General features: G+C 34.4%; 1 pseudogene; it reads right to left on the bottom strand.

Moving 5' to 3' along the window:
- Positions 1 to 472: 472 nt before the first annotated feature.
- LOC107967537 (methionine aminopeptidase 1-like) lies at positions 473 to 13,863 on the bottom strand (annotated as a pseudogene).
- Positions 13,864 to 21,619: the final 7,756 nt, after the last annotated feature.

Raw genomic sequence — 21,619 nt, forward strand, 5'->3', positions numbered from 1 at the left:
ATTGCTTGAGTCCAGAAGTTTGAGGCTGCAGTGAGCTATGATCACACCATGGCACTCTAGCCTGGGCAACAGACTGAAACTCTGTCTCACAGAAAAAAAAAATTAAATTAAAAATATACACTTAAAGAAGAAAGATGAAAGAGTTGAAAAGCAGCAAAGAAAAGACAAACTTTACTCACTTGAAAATGTCATTTCCAAAATATGAAGTAATTAAATGCAAGTGAATTTGGATAGAATTCTCTGCAAAAAAAGACAAACCATTTTCCTCCTTCCCTTTTCGTGTAAATTCAGTTCAGCTGTTGAGCACAAGCACTACTATGGTGAAATACCACTCTACCAAATGCTTTTAGTTTTAGCCCATTTAAGCTATTGTAAACTCAACTTGGCAGTCACCTTGCTGAACAGTGAAAGAACAGGATAAATGAAACTTTCCTGAAGTTCTTTTTATCATTGAACAGTAGGAGAGCATTATTGGCTTCATTCAGTTGTGGCTAGGTTACACGGGTTATATTTTAAGTACTTTAGGCCAAAATTCCACTGTAATGTGATATTATTGGGTCAGTTCGTCTGACTTGAGAAAAAGCCCTATTATAAGTAGAAGTTTTGTCTCATTTCTTCAGAATATATATACAAAACTCTTGGAAGTTTTGAAAGCTTAGACTTTTTCCCCCTACAGTAAAGAGGGAAAGAAAGGAAAATAAATTCTGCTTCTCAAAGAAAAAATAAAAAAACATAATAGCAAGTTCAAATGTATTCAATTAGAAATGATAATACATTATGAATTCATTTCTAGAATTTTCAAAAATTTTCCATTAAAATTTATTTCATCTAATAATAGTTGTTATTTGTAAATATCTATCACAAAAGATAAGTAAAAATAGGATAAATACTTGTATCAAGGAAAATAAGTCTGAAGTGAAATGATATAATGTCTACTTCTCTGAGATTTGGCATTTACTAGTGGTAACTCAATGTCACATATCATCATCTGTAAAATAGAATTAATGCCTAATGCACAGACTATTTCAAGTATTAAGTTGATATTTATAATATCCGGTGCAAATAGTTGCTCAATAGATGTCATTTAAAATGAAATTTAAATACACCAATAGCCTTGTAATTAAAGTTAAATGATCAGATTATTTCTAATTAAACCCATTGTTTTAGTTTATCACTTTTATTTCTTTTTGTGGTGTATGATAATTTTAGAGCATATATAGGAAGAAAAAGGGATGGATCAAAAAGATGAGGGAAGCTTCCTCATTAGAGTTTTTCTTGGAACCACCATTGTAAAATGAAGAAATACAGATTATGGTTTGATTCTTCTACATTTAACTGATATCAAAAAACAGATTTATTAAAGCTGATTTAAAGTGAAGTAAACAAACCAGCGTAAGGACATAGTCAATAAAACTAGAAATATCTGTCCAGCTTCCTATCCCAGGAAGTTTATTGTTTTTTGTCTATTTTAAATATCAATTGTTTGGGCATGTATGCAATTGTTTATTGAAAAGACTTCAGTGGATATTCCATAGGTCACTTCATTTACTAACCATCAATTATATATATATGATGCTAGGAAATGAGTGCAAAAAGGTAAAAGTTCCAGGCAGTGAGAAATGGCCAGGTGTATAGGAGGGGTATTAGTCCATTTTCATACTGCTAAGAAGAAATACCCAAGACTGAATAATTGATAAGGAAAAAGAGGTATAATGAGTTCACAGTTCCACATGGCTGGGGAGGCCTCACAATCAGGGTGGAAGGCAAAGGAAGAGCAAAAGCACATCTTACATGGCGGCAGGCAAGAGAGTGTGTGCAGGGGAACTGCCCTTTATAAAACCATCAAATCTTGTGAGACTTATTCAGTATCATGAGAACAACATGGGAAAACCCACCCCCATAATTCAATTACCTCCCACTGGGTCCCTCCCACAGCATGTGGGGATTATGGGAGCTACAATTCAAGATGAGATTTGGGTGGGGACACAACAAAACCATATCAGGAGGGCACAAGAGGAAGCTCTCAGAGTTATTTCAGTGCTAGAGATGAGGCTGAAGAGGGAGGCCAAGGCTGGGCCCTAAATTGTCTTTTATTCCATGTTACCATGCCTGACATTTGCCAAGGATGCAATGAAGAGGCATTAAACTATTTTATGTAAGGAGTTGACACATTTTGTGTTTATGATCAATCATTTTGGCTAAGGTTTTAGGAGAAACTTGAAGAAGAAAATACTGTAAGTATGAACAGCAGTTAGAGTTACTATAATTTCCAGAAGAAAGGTGATATAAATCTGAATTGGGGCAAAAAGTAAAAAGATAAGGAGGATGGCATAGATTTTAAAATATACTGGGGGTAAATCTGCATTTTGCAATGATTGACACAATTTTACTTCTATAGCCATCCAAATCAAAGGTCACAACTTCAGCTCAAATGTAACTATGATTATTTACATATTCCTTTGTTTTAATTACAGTAGATTTATAACATGTTTCATTACAAGGTTGAGTTATCTACCCTTTATTTTTCATCACTCTCAGATTTATCTGGTAGATCTTGTGAATTTATTTACCCTTATGAAGTTTAGAATCCATTATTTTGTGTAGTTCATAAGAATTTATGTTGAATTTTTGAGGGGAATTTATTGAATGTATGGACTAACAGAGGAAGCTCAGATTTCTTTACACTGTTAAGTCTAACAATCCAAAAGCAAGATATGGCATGTCTGTCTATTCATATCCTCCTTTCTAATCCTTGGTAGTGTAATATGTTTTCTTCTTATTGATCTTGGACATTTACTAATGTTTATTTCAATATAGTTTCTCCTTTGTATTGTTACTACAACTGAGGTCTGTTCTTTCCTTGTATTTTCCTTGAAATATGTTTATAATAGTATTTCAAGGACACAGAAAAATATAAGATACCCCTGTAGTAAACAACCTCTGTCAAACTCTAGCATTTGACCATACTTGTTTCAATTATTTCTTAAAGAAATAAAACATTACAGATATGGATGAAGCCTCTGTTTACCTTTCCAGATCCCCTCCCAAGTGGGATTGCCATATAAAATGCAAGACTCCCTGTTAAGTTTGAATTTCAGATAAACAATGAATAAATATTTAGTATAAGTATGTCTCATATGATATACAATTTGAATGTATTTTTATTTGCTAAATCTGACATCCTTATGCCTGAGGTCTAGAAATATCCTGAAATTGTTTTTTAATCATTCTTACACATTTCAAAACGCTGCACATTATGTGATCAAGAACATTTTAGAGGATTGTTTTGCATGCCTTCAAATCTTATATAAATGGTACAATATGTTTCATTCTGCAACTAGCTTTTTAAACTAAATGCTGAGATTTTGAGATTTATCCTTATTGACTAAGTTTTTTACTCATTTGAAATGCAGTTTTTCATTATTACAAACAAGATTAAAATTAATATGCTCATAGATTTCTTCTCATTTTTCTTAGGTATTTGTGAGAGAGTCTCCTACATGGGTTCTTAAGCTCCACTGCACACTAGAATCCCCTGAGGAGCTTTATAACATACTGATGCCAGAAAAATGTCTCTGGTATTTCTGATTTAACTGGTTTGTAGTGCAGCCTGGGTACTGGTATGACTGTCATGTGCACCCAAGGTTAAGAACCACTGTTCTTCTCCAGCATATATTTTTAGAAGTGAAGTTGCTAGGTTGAATCTATGAATCTTCTATGAACCTATGAATCTTCTATGGTACTAAATATTGCCAGATTGAGCTCCAGAGTGCTTTTACTAGTTCAAAATCCCATCGACTACAGGTACAACTCTCCACTGCTATGCTTTTTAATTTTTGCAAATTTGGTAGACACAAAACATTAAATCTCTGTAGTTTTATTTTGCATTTCTTTGACTGTTAGTGCCATGGAGCCTCATTTCATGTATTTATTGACTACTGAGATTTTCTCTTCTCTGATATGCCTGTTCACAATATTTGACCCTTTATTAACGGGTCATTTATCTCTCAGTTACTGAGTTATAAAATTTTTATATCTTGTTTGTGGTGCCTTTTCAATTGTAGGTCTTGTATATTACTTTCGCTAGTTTATGGCTTGACTTCAAACTGTATTTAATGATGTCCTTTGTCAAAATGAAGCTTTACATTTTTAATCTTTCCCTTTTGCTTTCTGTAATTTGTTTAAGAAATGCTTCACAACACAAAAGTCATCCACATATTTTCATAAATTGTTTTTCTAAAGATTAAATTTTTTTTACCCTTCAAAATTCTAATGGACTTGATTTTATTAGTATGAAGTAAAAATTTCTGCCCCATCTCCCAAAATAAAACAGCAATTTTCCCAGTGCCATTTGTGGAATAGTTTTCTTTTCCCGCACTAGTTGGTGTATCCATATAATGACATCAATATAAGTTTCCGAGCTCTGTGTTTTGTTCAACATTGTACACTCTGAACAAATATCATATTATTATGAAATTATGCTAAATTTGGTATGTGATACAGCAGTTCCCCTTCACTTGTTCTTCAAAATCACTTTGGGATTTATAGATTATTTATTAAGAATACACAAGCCTATTACTATCTTATTAAGAGTTTCTAAAAATACAGAATATATGCTGAATTATGCAAATAATTTCAGTCTCTGTGTATTTAAATATTTGATTTTTCTCTTATGATCTCTTAATATGATGCCTCAATCCAGAACCATATTTGAGTTCCTAGAGTAAGCCACACTTAGTGGTGGTATATTACTCTTTATTTGTGATGTTTCATTCTAGTTGCTAGTCTTTTATTTTGATCTTTGTTTCAAGTTCTATTTTCTATATATCTTTTTAATTTGTCAGATTTTGGTAGTAATGTAATGCTAGATTAGAACATATAATTGTGTGATGGTTAATACTGAGTGTCAACTTGATTGGATTGAAAGATACAAAGTATTAATCCTGGGTGTGTCTGTGAGGGTGCTGCCAAAGTAGATTAACATTTGAGTCAGTGGACTGGGGAAGGCAAACCCACCCTTAATCTGGTGGGTGCAATCTACTCAGCTGCCGGCGAATATAAAGCAGGCAGAAAAAAGTGAAAGGAGAGACTGGCCTAGCCTCCCAGCCTACGTCTTTCTCCCATGCTGAATGCTTCCTGTCCTTGAACATCGGACTCCAGGTTCTTCAGTTTTGGGACTCAGACTGGCTCTCCTTGCTCCTCAGCTTGCACATAGCCTATTGTGGGACCTTGCTATCATGTAAATTAATACTTAATAAACTCATATATATATATATATATATATATATACATACACACACACATATATACACACACACACACATTCCCATGTATATGTGTATATATATACACACACACACACATATATATATATCCTATTAGTTCTGTCCCTCTAGAGAACCCTGACTAATACAAGTGTAAATATTTATTTTCCTATCTTTTCAAATAGCTTGAAGTGCTACAAGCATCTATTTCTTGTAGTGCTTCAAACTATTTGAAGATTAAAAATTTATATATAAAATCCGCCAATCAATCTGGATTTATACTGATTTGGAAGGGGGAATATCTCCATGATAAAGTTTTTGAATTTTTTTCTTTAGCAATTGGTCTGTGTTCTCAAGGATCAGTTTCACTCATTTCTATTTTCCTAGAAAAATACTGATTTCGTGTAGGATTTAAAATTTATTTTTATAATGTTGAAAAAACTAACCTTATGCAATTCTTTTAATGTTTTCTGCCTTTGAGATATTTTCCCATTTCCAGTTCTTAATGTATTTGTGCTATCACCATCAGCATCCTGATTAGGTTAGCCATTGTTTTTCCTTTGTTTGTTTGTTTAAGACCCAGTTATTGGGTTGATTTATTAGCTCTGTTTTGTCTGTTCTCTAAGACATTACTTTCTGCTTTAAATTATTAAATATTTTCATTTGTTTAACTTATTTTATTATGTGTGAGTTAGTTACCGAAATTATTTATTTTCATTCTTTATCAATGCAAGTGTTTGTGGCTAGGAACTTGTCTCTAGTTACTGTGACTAAATGGTATACCATAGGTCTTCATATATAATGCTTTATTATATTTACTTTCCAAGTAATCTGCTCTTTTGCTCTGAACTTCATCTTTAACCCAAAAGCCACTTGTGAGAGCCACTTATTTCACTGTGATCAGTGAAGCTAATTCTTTTCCTTTGGGAAATATGTTAGCGATTTCTTTCTAATCTATTATTTTTTTTCTCATGTGAATATTGCAAGAGCTTTTTAAACCATATCTTATAATTATATTATTAAGATCTATGCATTACTTTTGGTCTATTTGTTTGCCGTGGTCTGAGAGATAAATTAGAATATCCTATATAAATTAGAATATTGTATTACTATATTTCTGTCCATTTTACTTGTGCCTATGTATTAATGACTGCCAGATCTTCATTATAATTTATATACCTTTTACACTTCCAAGTGCTCATGTTTGATTGATTGATTCTGTATGTGTGTCTGTGTGTGTCCGAATAGTGGTCTATTTAAGAGAAAGTGGCCCTGGCTCACAGAGTGCTGCCTTTTCCTTCAGCTTACCCTGGGGATTGGATGTTTGTATGAGGCCAGCATGTCTTGCCCCATCTTTCTGAGACAGCTGCAGGGTAATCACAATAGATGTTTTCTCCTCTGCTTATTCCACATGTCTCTTCCAGCAAAGATGGCAAGCAATGTGATTTCCTCAATGAGACCTACCTCCCCCACCTCTCTTTAGTAACAAATGGCAGACAGGAGAGTTTCTACAGCCAGCTCAAACATGTTGTTTCTATTGACTCAAACCGAGGACTGTAGGTTTTCCTCTTTAGCATCCCCCAATGCTCTGGAAAATGTTTGCATTTGGCTGGCTGTGTCTGAGATATGTAACTGCATATGCCCTCTGTCAGTATCTTCCTGCACACTGATTTGATATTTATTGCATTTGACAGCTCTTCATCTTAAATTGTGATTCAAGATTATAGATATCCCTATTTTTGTCAAAAACATGGTTTACATTTTTCTTGTTATTCTTGTTTACATGATTTCAGAGGAGAGAAAGAGGAAGTATCTTTGGTCTCCTTTCTCACAGTTAGGATTCCCTTATATCTTTGAAAATTACTGATGCTTTGAGCTTCACTCTAAACAAATGAAATCAGAATTTTTAAGACTCAGCCCAAGAGATGTTTAATTTGATAAACTCTATAGGTGATTTTTCCGTGGGAACGATGCCCATTGCCTTAGCCAAACAAATATAGGCTTTTAATAATATTTAAAATATTCTAGTTACGTTTCTTTCTTTGTATGTACCAAATGTGTATTTTGAGGAATCTTCTTACATTGTTTGAAGTTTCTTGTCACTTCTAAATAAGAGTACTAAACTGACTTCCATAAAAGCTAGTCATTTTAATCTAAGAAAGTATACATAGCTTTAATTATTGAATATATGTCTACTGAGAGTTTATGGGGAGAGAAAGCCTGTTTTGGTTCTGTGGAACTCTTTGGTATTGAAATACTCTGGTCTTTAAGGAATGAACAAAATATCCTTTGAAACATTCAACAATGATGATTTAAATAGTCAACCCACAATAGTTATCCAACCCTTCTTTGCAGTATAATCTTCCTTTACACTATCATAAAATCGTATGCCTAGTAAAATGATTGTTTTACTGTTCCTCTGTTGCACATCATGCTTTTCCTGATGAATGACTTTGCTCTAACTTTACTGAAATACATCTTCTCAACTTAGTTGATAAATTATACTTCTGTGAAAAAACACCTCCAAAATCAATTTCTCTTCCTTCAAGGTTTCCTGACCCAGATGTTGGTTCTCCATTTGTAAATACAATGGGCAATTTCATCTGTATTTTTCTTAGCATGCTTATTATATTAATTTGCATACTTGACTTTTCCCTTAGTGATAAATTGTAATGATAATAGAATATGTGATAGTTATTTGTCATCTACGAAATTCCGGGTAACAGATTAAGTCATTATTTGCATTAATCCTTAAATGTATAAGCTAAGTAAAATCATTTTTTCTATTTTCCTAATGAGAAAATGTGGGCTGAATGAAGCTGAGCAGTTTGTCCCAAATCACACAACTAGCCAAAGGCCAGTATTTAAATGTCTCAGTGCAGAAGCAGTGCTCTTCATCCACGATGCCCTGCTGTGCCCTAAAGGTCTACTGCCTTTTCAGGGTCTTGCTCAGTAACTTTTACGTGGTAAACCCTAGGATATTTATTACATTGAATCTCACCACTTAACCCTTACCATTAGTTTGATCTTAAATAGGCTGTTTTCATATAATTATAAATGTGGAACCCTCAAGTCAACATTTTGAATGTTTCTGTTTCCTCATTATACTCCAGCATTTTAATCAGAATATGTTCTCAGCTAGAGAACTTGGCCTAATCATTAGTTCTTATGCTCTCTCTGCCTTTTAGTGGACTCCAATTGTTTTGTAGATCTGAATTGACTGCAATTACATAAAGCAGCCAGGGGATGATTAGCTTGGAAAGCTGAATTTTGTCAAGTTAATTACCAGTGGGGCACACTGACTTTGATTCATGAATATGGCTTTTTACAGAGCTCTTAAGATGTTAATCAGTCAACACTTATTTTTTACAGTTTAATGGAAATGTCAGAAGGAGAGTTGCAGGGAAAACCCAGGAACAGAGACCCTGGTGAGCAGTGAATCACCAAATATAAAAGAAACATTCATTTTAAAGAAGTGTTTTCAGGCTACTTGATCATGAAATGAACACTCCTTTAACTGCTGGAGCTGCAATCAAATCAAGCATCAGTGTTCTTGACAAACGTGAGGATCAATTGAAGACTGTACTCTTTCAGAGACAAACTTTCTAAATTCCATTAAATGGAGCTGTGTGGCGGTAGAGATAAATGTAAAAAGACAAGAAAGAATATTTATTCTTTTTAAATATAAAATATTTAGAATGTATTATATACTTTTTTTATCAAATTGGAAATATTCTGCAATCCATTCCTAGTTCAACGTTGAACAAACATTACTGGGAATAAAGAATTCCTCACAATCAAGTCCTTTAGTTGCTTTTTAAGCCTGCTGCCTTTCTTTATCTCATGATGCCAAAAATCTCTTGTACCTCTTCCTCTGGCAGGGGAAGGGGGAGGGCAGGAAGACCTCCTTACCTGAACACTTTTGAGAATAATAGCTTGATAGTAAAAATATGAACCCCACATTATGCTGTCAAATTTTGCCACTGAATATATTTTAATTTATGAAAAAAAAATCTGACTTTTAACATAAGGAATCCACATCTAGAATGCGTATTTCAGCCATCATTTTTAAGCTATTTGTTTGTGACCAAAAAAAATAAGCAAAAAAAATATAGCCTTATTCAGGTTGATAAGCTTTTCGTTAGGAGGCAACATTGTATTTTAAGGGCACTGTATTTTGTATTTTGAAAACTGCAAATCAAGTGTAACATCAGCCAACAAAATATTATAACCAAATACATCTACTTACTGTGTTTATAAATATTCTCTCCTGGTTTACCTGTCTCCACTCAGAGCCCAAATTCATACCCAGGAACTGTGTCTCTTTTATAAACAGAATGCAGAAGCTTCTAGGCTCCGTACTGATTATCATATCCATTAGGTGACTACAAGAATAAATTTTCTAGTAAAAATAACAAGGCAGTTGTAACTTTTGCAGCTAATTAAAATATACACCAACCCTATGAGTAAGGAGAGAGAGTAATAAAAAATGCCTGCTTCATTTATTAATATTATGTAGGCAAAATTAGCATTTTGATATTAAGAAAAATGTCAAAGAATGCTACTGGATTAGGGAGTTTTATATTAGTGAAATAATTTGAAAGAAAGGATTTTTATAGAATTAATTCCTGTCAGCTTATCCAAACATTCGGACAAAAAATTCTGTAGGCAAATCATTAACACTTCAGTGCTTTTCTTTGAGGTTTCCTCAATAGAGACACTAATAGGATTTCTGAGCAAATATGGATTTCAATGTTCTTTTGCATGACATTAAAGACCATCACAGTTAGTGGTTTCTCATGCCCCTCTATGCACTAGAGGAGAAAACAACTCAACTACAATTCTGCAATGAAGGTTTCCTGCAGACTGTCAGCATGGTCTACATAATTATTTGACATCTTCAAATATTTCATTTTTGAAATTTGAGAATTTTGGATAATGAGACAGTAAAATGTATTTGATGTAATTTCATAAATCATTATGATAAATTAAAATATTATGCTGCAGTTCTGTTCCAAACTTTTATGCGGGAATGTTCTCTTAATGTTGAATGTCCCCATTTATCATTGGAATTTTCCTTAGTTCTCCACATGTTAAATTTATGAAATTTAATAAGATGTTTTCAAAGATAGCTAGAAAGTAGACATAACATTATCAGATACTATACATACTGAATACTTTGCAGAAAAATTACTGCCTAAATTAAGCACTATAGGCTTAAAATTGCTCTGACCCTTCCATACGGTGAGGCAAATGGTTTAATGAGCAATTTCTCTAGCTTTTCTCATTTGCAATTTAACATTTCCTATTTTATAGTACAAATATTTTTTCAGTCATTGATTCAACAAATATTTTCAGATTTCCTTCTGCACCAAGAATGTAATGATTACCAAAACCAAATGCCTGTTCCCCAAGAGTTCATAATTTAGTGAAAGATTATAAAGTAATACATGCATGTTATGTGCTTATTTCGTTCCTGTATTAGAATCTAATTAGACTGTTTAAATCACCCAAAAGAGCCCCAGTCAGAGATAACCACAGTTAAATTACAGGGATATTTAAATATGTATTTGTGTGTATTTATTAGGTTTGAATTAACTGTTTTTGTTGATTAGAAATGGTCAATAGTGGCAATTTGATACAGTTCAACCTAATTAATATATTCCACTGTATGGAATATATTAATTTTCTGCAGTTGAATTTTCTGCAGTTGAATACTGAAATTATTATCAATACTTTCTATAACAAGTAGTGCTAATAAACTATGGTATATTGCATACTTGGTCACATCAATCTTTATGTATATCTTTTCATTCTTTCCCCAATAAAAATCCCTGCGAGCAAAATATCTAAAGAATATGTACATTTTAAAAAACTTTTGAAATTTATATTTTTAAATTGTGCTGAGGATTTTTTGCTCAGACTGTTGTTTCCATTTCAATTTGACCAATGGTGTTTTGAAAATTAATGGTTGCTTTATCCATTTTCCCCATGGTTTTCTATTATCTGTCAAATCAATTTTAGTCATTTATGGTTTACTAAAAAGTTTGTAATTCATTCCTGTTTGGCCTCTTTAAAAAATATAGAATTGTCATAGTATTTGCTTTATTGTTAAGGGAAAAAACACCCAAAATATGTTGTTATATCCCTCCCACCATCATTTCTAACATTATACATTTCTTTTCTCCTTTGTTTTCCTATATGTCTTGCCAAGGATTGGTCTATTTTAATGACCTTGTCAAAGAACAAATATTAAATTAAAAATGGCATTTCCCCTTTTTATCCCAATTTTTAAATTTAAACTTTTGTTTTTGGTGACTTTTTTCTTCTTTACTCTCCTCAAGTATATATTTTTACTCTTTTTTTCTAATGCTTAGTTTGTTTAATTGTTAGTTTACTTATTTTCAGGCTTTACTATGCCCGTTGCATAATATCTTTTTTGATAGTCATTTAAACTTTTACATCTCATTTTACACATTATATTAACGTTTACATTGCAAGGCATTCCATCACAAATATTACAGATTGATGAAAACTTCACACACATACTCCCCCAAATTGAAACCAGATATAGTCACTTTACTAAATCAATAAAATAATAAAAGCAATGGAAATGTTATCATAACTATTTTAAAACAATAAGGCCTCAGACACTCTGGAAAAGTTATTCTCTTACAACTATTATATAACATGTCAGTGGTATGAAATTATATTACATGAAAGTTAGCAAATACCCGTTAATTAAGTCCACTCTAATAATGACAATGACTTTAGGATCTGATGTGTAGTCATTGGATACATTCCTATTTGGACAACTGTCAAAAGGAACATAGATATTGGGCAACTGAGGTCATTTCTAATGAGGTTCTCAACTATGTAAAGGTGAGGTGTGTTTTCAGGATACCATGAACATTTACATCCCTGCTATAGTCACCATCAGGTTTACTAAACAGAATCTAACAGCACACTTGACTCACTGTGCTCACAGCTGGAGACACTTTAGAACTCTTTCCCCATCATCCTCCACAGTGCACCCTCCACCCTTCTCTGAGAATCTCCAAGGTATGCCCTTGAAATAAAATAAAGAAGAGAAGAAAAGGGGCTTTGCCCCTCCCATTTCTGACCAACTAGCGGTTTGGCATAGCAGTGTTCTACAAAATTCTCATGCCCTGCAACAGTCAGCCACCACTGGGAGCATGGCTACTTTTGCCATAATCTAAACTTTAAAAAGCCTGATAATGAGAAAATGGGTGTGTAGAAAGATTTAGAGGGAGGGGACAGCACTGAAAGGAGTTGAGCAATGTTTCCTTTAATCTTCTCAGCTTTTTTAGACTCAAAACAAGTTCTTGAGGACACATATGAAATTGCTATAGTCCTTTCTTACCTTTGGTCAAAACAAAACAAATGATAAAAAATGTCCCCTTCCTTTCTCTACTCCCCCAAAAATGCATAGTACAGTAAGAAGGTACTATTGAGATGTGCTATTTTGGAAGAAATTAAAGTTGGGATATGTAGTGAGGCTATTTACTATCAAGTTGCCAGGTTAGCATTTCACAGCCAGTGTCTGTGACCAGCAAGGAGTAGTGGAACCGAGCGGATGGCTTTCACTGTCTCCTCACTGCAGTCCAACCTTCTGGCTAGGATTCATCCTGCCATCCACCTTCACAAATCATTGGCTCAACTGTAAATACATGGCTTGACTGTATCACACCAACTGCTTTATTTTAGGCACAATGGAGTGCATTGGGAGCTGTATGAAAAAGTTTGTGGACTCCATGCTCGCAATAGCTTCAAGCAACTGAAAATTCATTTGCTTGGGCAGGCTTCTGAAATATGTTTCCCAATTCTCTGTATCAAACATCAGGTTTCACTGCATTGATGGCTTGCATGAGGCACTCATACGTGGTCTGAACAAATTTCTGTGCATCCTCATCCACACTGCCAATAAAATATGTCTCAATCATGTCCCCATGATAACCAATGCAATAAAGAGTGATGTCGACATTAACAATATCACCTTCTTCCAAGGACTGTCTGGAATTCTGTGGGAAAGTATAATAATTCAGAGGAGAAGGATAACAATTTCTTGCAATGCATTCTAAGTGTACAGCATGGTCTGTTCCTTCAGTAGTTACACCTGGCTTAACCATCCCAGCAGCAATATTCAACACTTCTCTAGCAGCTTAGATACAAGTCGCATCCCTTTTGATCTTCAGATCATAAAAATTTAACTTGAGAAGTATCTTTAAGAGCCTGTTCAAATTCAGACATTCCCAAGGAATGATCAGTAAAATCATCTTTGCCTATAACTTGGCACCGGTCTTGTTGTCATCAGTGGATAATGTGGCCTAAGTTTACCAGTGTATGGATATTAACACTGGCCCACGGGTCAGTGTTAATATCACCTTCTACAGTCCAGAAAGACACTTCTTGCTTTTCCTTTTCATCTTTTGCTTTCTTATGTAATAATTTGTGAGCAGCTCAATTTTCTTTGAAATATTCTGTGAGCAGAATTGCAAGCCTTGGATGCCCAGTTGATGCAGGTAGGACAATAGAGATTGACCTGGGGACTCCAGCCACCTGTCTCCTTGGCCACCATGCTGCCTGCCTACTGGGGGAGCACTCACCCGGAAAGAGGAGGAGGAGGACGCTTGTGCATCATTTTATATGTACTTTTTAATCTCTGTTATTTTCTAAGCATGATAAAATTGTAAAAGTGACTATTTTCCTAAGAGTTAATTAAGAGAGTCATTTATCTCAAATGTAAAATGGTTTGATTTGGTAAACATTGTTGGTGTTTAGAGCCATTCCAAATCCCACTTCTCATCTGCCTTCCTTTCCTATAGAATGTGGATAGCCAACATTTTTGCCAAGTCCTTACAACTAGGGTCTAGTTCTACCCAGTGAGATATTAACAGAAGTCGCTAGGTAGTACTTCCAGGAGAGCTCTAGAAGAAGTCTTACAGAGCTTACTACTAGTTGCCCTTTTTTAGGTCCTCTACCCTTCCCCTTGTTCCTGCCTGGATATGGTCACTTGCCCAAAGGCTTAGCAGTCATCTTCAACATGAGAATGAAACCACACGCTTAGGATACTATGGAGTGGGACAGGCGGGGAGAAAAAGCAGAGATACTTAAGAATGTCCTGGAGTTAATGCACAGATCTAAACTGCCTGCCTCTGGACTTCCTGTTTCATGAAAAAAACAAAGCCTTTTCTTACTTATACTACTTTCATTATGTTTTCTCCTTCTAGCTGCTAAAATTAATGTTAATTGAAAGCATGGCTGTTGTTGATGTCAGTCCTCAACCCGGAATCCTTTTTTACTAATCAGTATGAATGTCTCCCAGCTACTGTGACCACATAGCTGCACTCTTCTCTGGGAAACTGTCCTGGCCTAAGAAGAGCTGCTTTACTCTGGGCATGACACACCAGCCAAGCACTGCTGCTCTGCCTGAGGGCGGACACCTCTACAGGGTCATTTGGATGTGTGTTTACATTGGGAGTGACTGAGACTAGACTTCAGTCTCTCATCCCACTCAAATGCATTATTCTATTTCCCTTACTTACAGATTTGTCCTAAGTATATTTCCTTAATAAATCACTTGCATCTGGGAAGGCCTATCAAATTCAGTGCATATTTTTATGTTAGGATTTTTAATAAATATCCTATATGTATTTTATAGACAAAGGGTATAGCATGCGTAGTTTTTGCTTTTTAGAATTTTTCAACAATTTGTCTATGGCCTAATATAGGATTGATTTTGTTTGGCTACATGGAAATTTGAAAATAAAGTGTTTTTTCTAAATAAGTTACAAGTTTAGTATATAAGTTAATCTTATTAGTTCTATCACTTAAATCCAATATGTTTATATTATTTTTCATTTGAATCTCCTTGTATTTATAATAGTGTTCTTAAAATTTGCATGTACATTTTCTGGCTCATTCAGGACCATTCTTTTTTTTTTAATCTGTGATGTACATTTTCTTACCATTTATAAAACGAATCCTCTACATTCCATTTATCCTCTTTGCTTTGAATTCTGTTGAGTATTTCTGCTTTTCATTTGCTATTATATTTGCCTGACATTCTTCTCATTTTATTTACAGCTTTATGTCATTTTAAACATAATGACTAAAAACTTTTAAACTTTTCTCTTGTAAATAGCATATATCAGGAATTTTTTTTTGCCCCAATCTTAGAGTCTTTGATTTTTGTATTGTTTTTCCTTTTTTGACACTGTCCTTGAAGAAGTGTAATCATCACATTTATTATAGTGTATCACGCATTTTAAAAATATTTCCTCATGTTCTTTTTTATTATTAGAAATTTTTAGTTATTATAATAAAAAAGAACATGAGGAAGTATTTTAAAGAAATAATTTTATTATTAGAATTTTTAAATTCTAATAATAAAATACTTTTTAGATTAAAAATCAGATTAGAATTTTTTATTTAATTTTATTTAGATTTTTCATAATTAATTTTATTATTATAATGTTTGAATTCTAGTAAAAAACATGAGAATTTTAAATATAAGTATTTTAAAGAAAATATATAATACATTATGAAAATTGTGATGGCTAACTTATTTTAATTCATTTTCCTTTATTAGTTTGTCTACTGATTTTGAAGGCGAACATTCTATTTCTATTCCAACAGAGTTTTTTAAAACTTGAAATAAATTTCACATCTTTTATTGATATTATTAATATAAAAAGAAAAGAATTGTTGAATTATCCCTTAACATGGTTTGGCTCTGCCTCCCCACCCAAATCTCACTTCCAATTGTAATCCCTATAATCCCCATGTGTCAAGGGTGGGAACAGGTGGAGGTAATCAGATCATGGTGGTGGTTTCCCCCACACTTTTCTGGTGATAGTGAGTGAGTCTCAGGAGATCTGATGGTTGTATAAGCACCTGGCATTTCCCCTGCTTGCACTCAGTCCATCCTGCCACCCTGTGAAGAAGGTGCCTGCTTCTCCTTTGTCTTCCACAATGATTGTAAGTTTCCTGAGGTCTTGCCAGCCATGCAGAACTGTGAGTCAATGAAACCTCTTTCCTTTATAAATTACCCAGTCTGTGGTACTTCCTCATAGTAGTGTGAGAATGAACTAATACATGCTTTTTATCAAATTTCTTCATATGTACTATTTTAAACCAGAACATAGTTTCTGAATTGTTTTAACATGTTAATTTTCCTAAAATATTTTAATATTTGTGTTACTTTTTACCACATCAGCAATAATAAAGAATAGTTATATTCTAATTCTGGAGTGGGTAAAATTTATTTTCTTCTGTTTGCCACATTCTTTCCCCCTCCCTAGTCATTAAACAAAGGTTTTATTTTTCTTGAAATGTTAGATATTTTACCATACCTGTGTATTGATGTCTTCTCATCAGTTATTACTACACAAATGCTGACTCAAGACTTCCTTGAACTCATGAAACATTTTTTTCCCCACTATTTTAAATTATTGCTTCTCTTGTTTGCTGTTTTTTTTTTAATTGAATGCCTACTAAACGCCTATGTAATCTCAGAGTTCTGGCCTCCTTGTGTCAAAGAAATATTGTACCAGCCAAATTTAACCAGGAAAGAAAAACTTTACTCAAGACTATTGCAATAGCGGAAAGGGATTAGACTCAACTCCACCAAAACAATAAGTGAGAGAGATTTTAAGAGCTGAGGTGAGCTAGTTGGACATGTACTGAAGGATGTTATGGTGAGACTGGTGATTAGGTCAACTGTGTTTGCTAATTGGCACTTGTTGAAATTAGATTCTACTCTCCTACAGAAACTAAGAGATAGGGGTAGGGGCACTATCTTCCTTAATGATTATATTTCAAAGGGATGGCTCCCAGGTCCTTGAGAAAGACATTCCTGGATTGTAAAACTGGCTAGAGGCTGGGCTGGGAAAAGGTTTATGTACATCTCAAAGGGGTAGAGAAAAAGAGAAAAAATTTCCCATTACAAACTTTCTTTTTTTCTTCTTTCCTTTTTTTTTTTTTTTTTTTTTTGAGACAGAGTTTCACTTTTGTTGCCCAGGCTGGAGTGCAATGGTGTGATCTCGGCTCACCGCAACCTCTGCCTCTCAGGTTCAAGTGATTCTCCTGCCTCAGCCTCCTGAGTAGCTGGAATTACAGGCATGCACCACCACACCCTGCTAATTTTGTATCTTTAGCAGAGACAGGGTTTCTCCATGTTGGTCAGGCTGGTCTCGAACTCCCAACCTCAGGTGATCCACCCACCTTGGCCTCCCAAAGTGCTGGGATTACAGGCATGAGCCACCACACCTGGCCCAATTACAAGTTTTCTAAGGTAAATCCCCTAGAAAAGGGAGGTAACGGGCCTGAGACTTAGGAAGAAGCAAATTTAGTCAAGGTAAGTGGAACAAGTCTTTCTTGGTCACATGTCATTTGTCTTTTGTAATTTTGGTCTCTTTATATTTTTCTGAGTTCCAGGAGAATTTCCTGAACTTGTCATCTACATGGCTGATTTGGTAAAATTCCATCAATGATCTCTATTTTCTTTCAGGTTTTAAATGTAGCAATAGTGCTTTTCATTCCACACCATCTCTCATTGTTTCAGAGCATTTTCTCATCCGTGATTCTTATTCTACCTTAATTGGAAAAGCATGTCCTTGGTTTATTTTCGATACCAACATAATAAATTCAAAAATCCTTTATCGTGTGTTGTAGTAAACAATGTATAAATCTATACTGTCTTATTTTAAATATTACTATCTTTTGAACCAAAGTAAGTGTTCTTCTGTTTGCTCATGATCACAGAGGACAGTCTGTGCATTTTCAATACTGAGTATTGAGATAGGTTCTTCCAAAAAACTTATGTATCTATTTCAAAATATTTCTAGCACAAATGAAAGGAGAATGAAATAATTTTAAGTTCTTTTATTTTTATTTTGCTAGTCAGGAGATCCAATAGCCTAGGATAGTGGCAGACAGAAATTAAGTTGTGTTGGAAGTCAAGACAGGATCTATCAGCCTACATTGAAACTGAGTTTTCTTTTTCTCTGTTGAAGAAATCAGTAGTTGGATGAGCCAAGCCTCTATTCTATGCCTGAAAGACACTCCTGTAGAAATCCAGGGATTGCAGTGGTGCCCTCTCTTTGTTCCCAGAATATGGCAGAATCTGACCATAACTGGCTTTTAAGAGAAAGGATTAGCAAACTTCTCCTAGTATCTGGGACCGACTTACACATTAGGCAGGCACAGTAGGCACAGTGCCTAGGGTACATGTTACATTTAGAGGTTCAAAAATGTTCTAATTTGTCTTTAAATTAGAAATGAAAAAATATAATGATAATGAATATATAATAATGAATCCAGCCTCAACATACAAGGAATAGTATATATAAAATAATGAATATATAATAATGAATCCAGTCTTTATACCAAGGCAGAATATAATTTGTAACTCTCTCTGTCTCTGCTTCTCCGTTATAATTTATAATTCTCTTTCTCTTTCTTTTGGAAGGAGAGGCCCAGGCAGTTAGAAATGTCTAGGGTCCATGAAAGTCATAATGAGGCCCTGCTACCGTCTCTTCCACTTACCTTTTAGATAAACCATTTAAACACATGCAGAGATTCTTGGTCACATTAGTAGTTCCTTCAAACTAGTATGACTTCACTATATCTAGCAGAAATATGTCGGAGTTTCTAGTTGTGAATATCACCCATTGCCATATATCCCCTGTTTTTGTATCTTGTTGCTTACTGTGGTACAATCCTAATAGGGCAAAAGGTGTGATCACTTCATGCCTGAAATGAATAACAGCTATAAAAGTTTCAGTCACCTCTAAGTCCATGAATAACACATCAAGTGTTTCATAAAACACTTTAAAAAACAAATCAGGGATAATAAAGTATATATTCTTTCAAAGCTCAAAAACCACTCAGATGAACATTTATATAGCCATATTCCATTTAGTTCCAGTTTCCTCCACTCTCTGGAAAAATTCTGAAGGTTCAATCTGGAAGTCTCATGAGAGTCATCTTGGAGGCTTTCAGGTTAATAAAACTGAAAGCGTAAAGCAGCTGAGGTTGGCTTCTTCACCAGACAACTACTTTAGTTATTAGAGATGAAATCTTAAAAGATTATGGAACAATTTAGCCCAGCAAAGGGAAATCTAATATGCAACGAAAATAATGATCCTGAATAGCTAAGAATTAATTATGTGGAATTCCACAGTCTAAAAACATCATCTGTTAGGCCTGGATGGAACAGCTTCCAGATAAGGAGCGAAGTCGGCCTACCTCCTCTGTGCCAGGCTCCCGCCAGTACATGCACTATCCCATGTCATCCTCTAACAGCTCTCTATGGCAGCTACTTTTATTATTAATATTTCATAGACAATAAAGCAGGCTGAGAGATTTTAAGTAACTTGCCTAAAGTCAGATCTAGTAAGGCGAGAGTGAAAGCCAACAAATTCTATTTAGTTCTTTGCTCTAAACTGATTACACAACTCTATCTTCAAAACACCTTTCCTTTACATAGGAAAAAAAATGCATTTGTTGGAGGGCTCTCATGAAAATTTTACTGCCTTATATACATTTTCCTTCAGCATATATGCAGAGGTTTTCTTACTGGCTGTGGTTTTGCTTTATTTGATTAAGAAATAAATTCAAATACACTTAGTAAAGAAAGAACCAGTTCTATTACTCTCTGAAATATTTTACATTACTAGACTTATTCTACATTAACACTACTTTTCTCCTGTACCACAAAATCCATACTATATATAATATATATAAAACATGGATAGTGTGTGCGTGCATGTGTGCGTACGTATGTATGTATATGTATATGTCGGCCAACTGTTAGACTTTCAGTAACTATTTTGACTCTCTGTTTGAGAGTGGAGTTTACTGTCACGCATCTCAATAAACTACAAGCGGCTTGAAGACGTGGACAATATCTAATAGAGACCTACAACCACTTTTCCAAAGCTCATAGGGCCAGATATGTTTTGGACCTAGGTATTTTTTATAATTTTTAGGAACTTGTGTATATATGTGTATATACGTGTTTGGAATAACAACATGTAATCAAAGACATCCATATTTCTTCAGCAAAAACTGAATATTGTGAATATTCACACCAAGTGGAATAGATTGCCTTAAACCAGTTCAGAACAGGTTATCCTAACAAGTGAGTTCAGGTCAAGATCAAATTTTTGTCACCAAATGAGCCACAGACACTGCATGTTTAGTTTGAATTTCCATATTATAAGGAAGGAAATGTGGACCTGTACTTCTTTTGTACCTGCGCAGCTCCCCTACAAGGTGTTTGTTAGCTGATGGAGAGAACTGCCTGTTGTTCCCCACGGCTCAAACCAAAGGACTATAAATCATGCTGCTATAAAGACACATGCACACGTATGTTTATTGCGGCACCATTCACAATAGCAAAGACTTGGAACCAACCCAAATGTCCAACAATGATAGACTGGATTAAGAAAATGTGGCACATATACACCATGGAATACTATGCAGCCATAAAAAATGATGAGTTCATGTCCTTTGTAGGGACATGGATGAAATTGGAAATCGTCATTCTCAGTAAACTATCGCAAGGACAAAAAACCAAACACTGCATGTTCTCACTCATAGATGGGAATTGAACAATGAAAACACATGGACATAGGAAGGGGAACATCACACTCTGGGGACTGTTGTGGGGTGGGGGGAGGGGGGAGGGATAGCATGAGGAGATATACCTAATGCTAAATGACGAGTTAATGGGTGCAGCACACCAGCATGGCACATGTATACATATGTAACTAACCTGCACATTGTGCACATGTACCCTAAAACTTAAAGTATAATAATAATAATAATAATAATTAATGTAAGATGTCCCAATTCAGCAGACAGCATCCTTCATGATAAATTATAAAAATGAATATATTAAGTTTTGAGATTGAGGATCAAAGTCAAATTTTTCTTTGGCATTTCTCTTTGGCAGGGAAAATAAGTTGATGTTTTTAGAGACCTTTATAGGACATAAAGAACCTTAAAACCTAGAAAAAAAGGTTCAATATATAAAAAAGGAGGTGGTCCTGCATATTTTTATAGTCATCATCCATGTAGCTACTTTGCCATTTTGGGGCAGAGAATGTGATAAGAAACATGACAAACTGGCACATGAGATTGCTATGAAAGAGGACAGAGATGGAATGCATTATATCCTTTATGTAAGTATCACTGTGTGAAACATAATTCTGATAAGTGAGATGTCTAGATAAGTGTGATGCCTGGGATTCCGAAAGAGGAGAGAGAGATTCAACTAATGCATTTGTTTTCTTAAATGAGAAAAAACATATTTCACTTTATATTTT

The sequence above is a fragment of the Pan troglodytes genome, chromosome 10, assembly GCF_028858775.2.
Source record: "Pan troglodytes isolate AG18354 chromosome 10, NHGRI_mPanTro3-v2.0_pri, whole genome shotgun sequence".
Lineage (NCBI taxonomy): Eukaryota > Metazoa > Chordata > Mammalia > Primates > Hominidae > Pan > Pan troglodytes.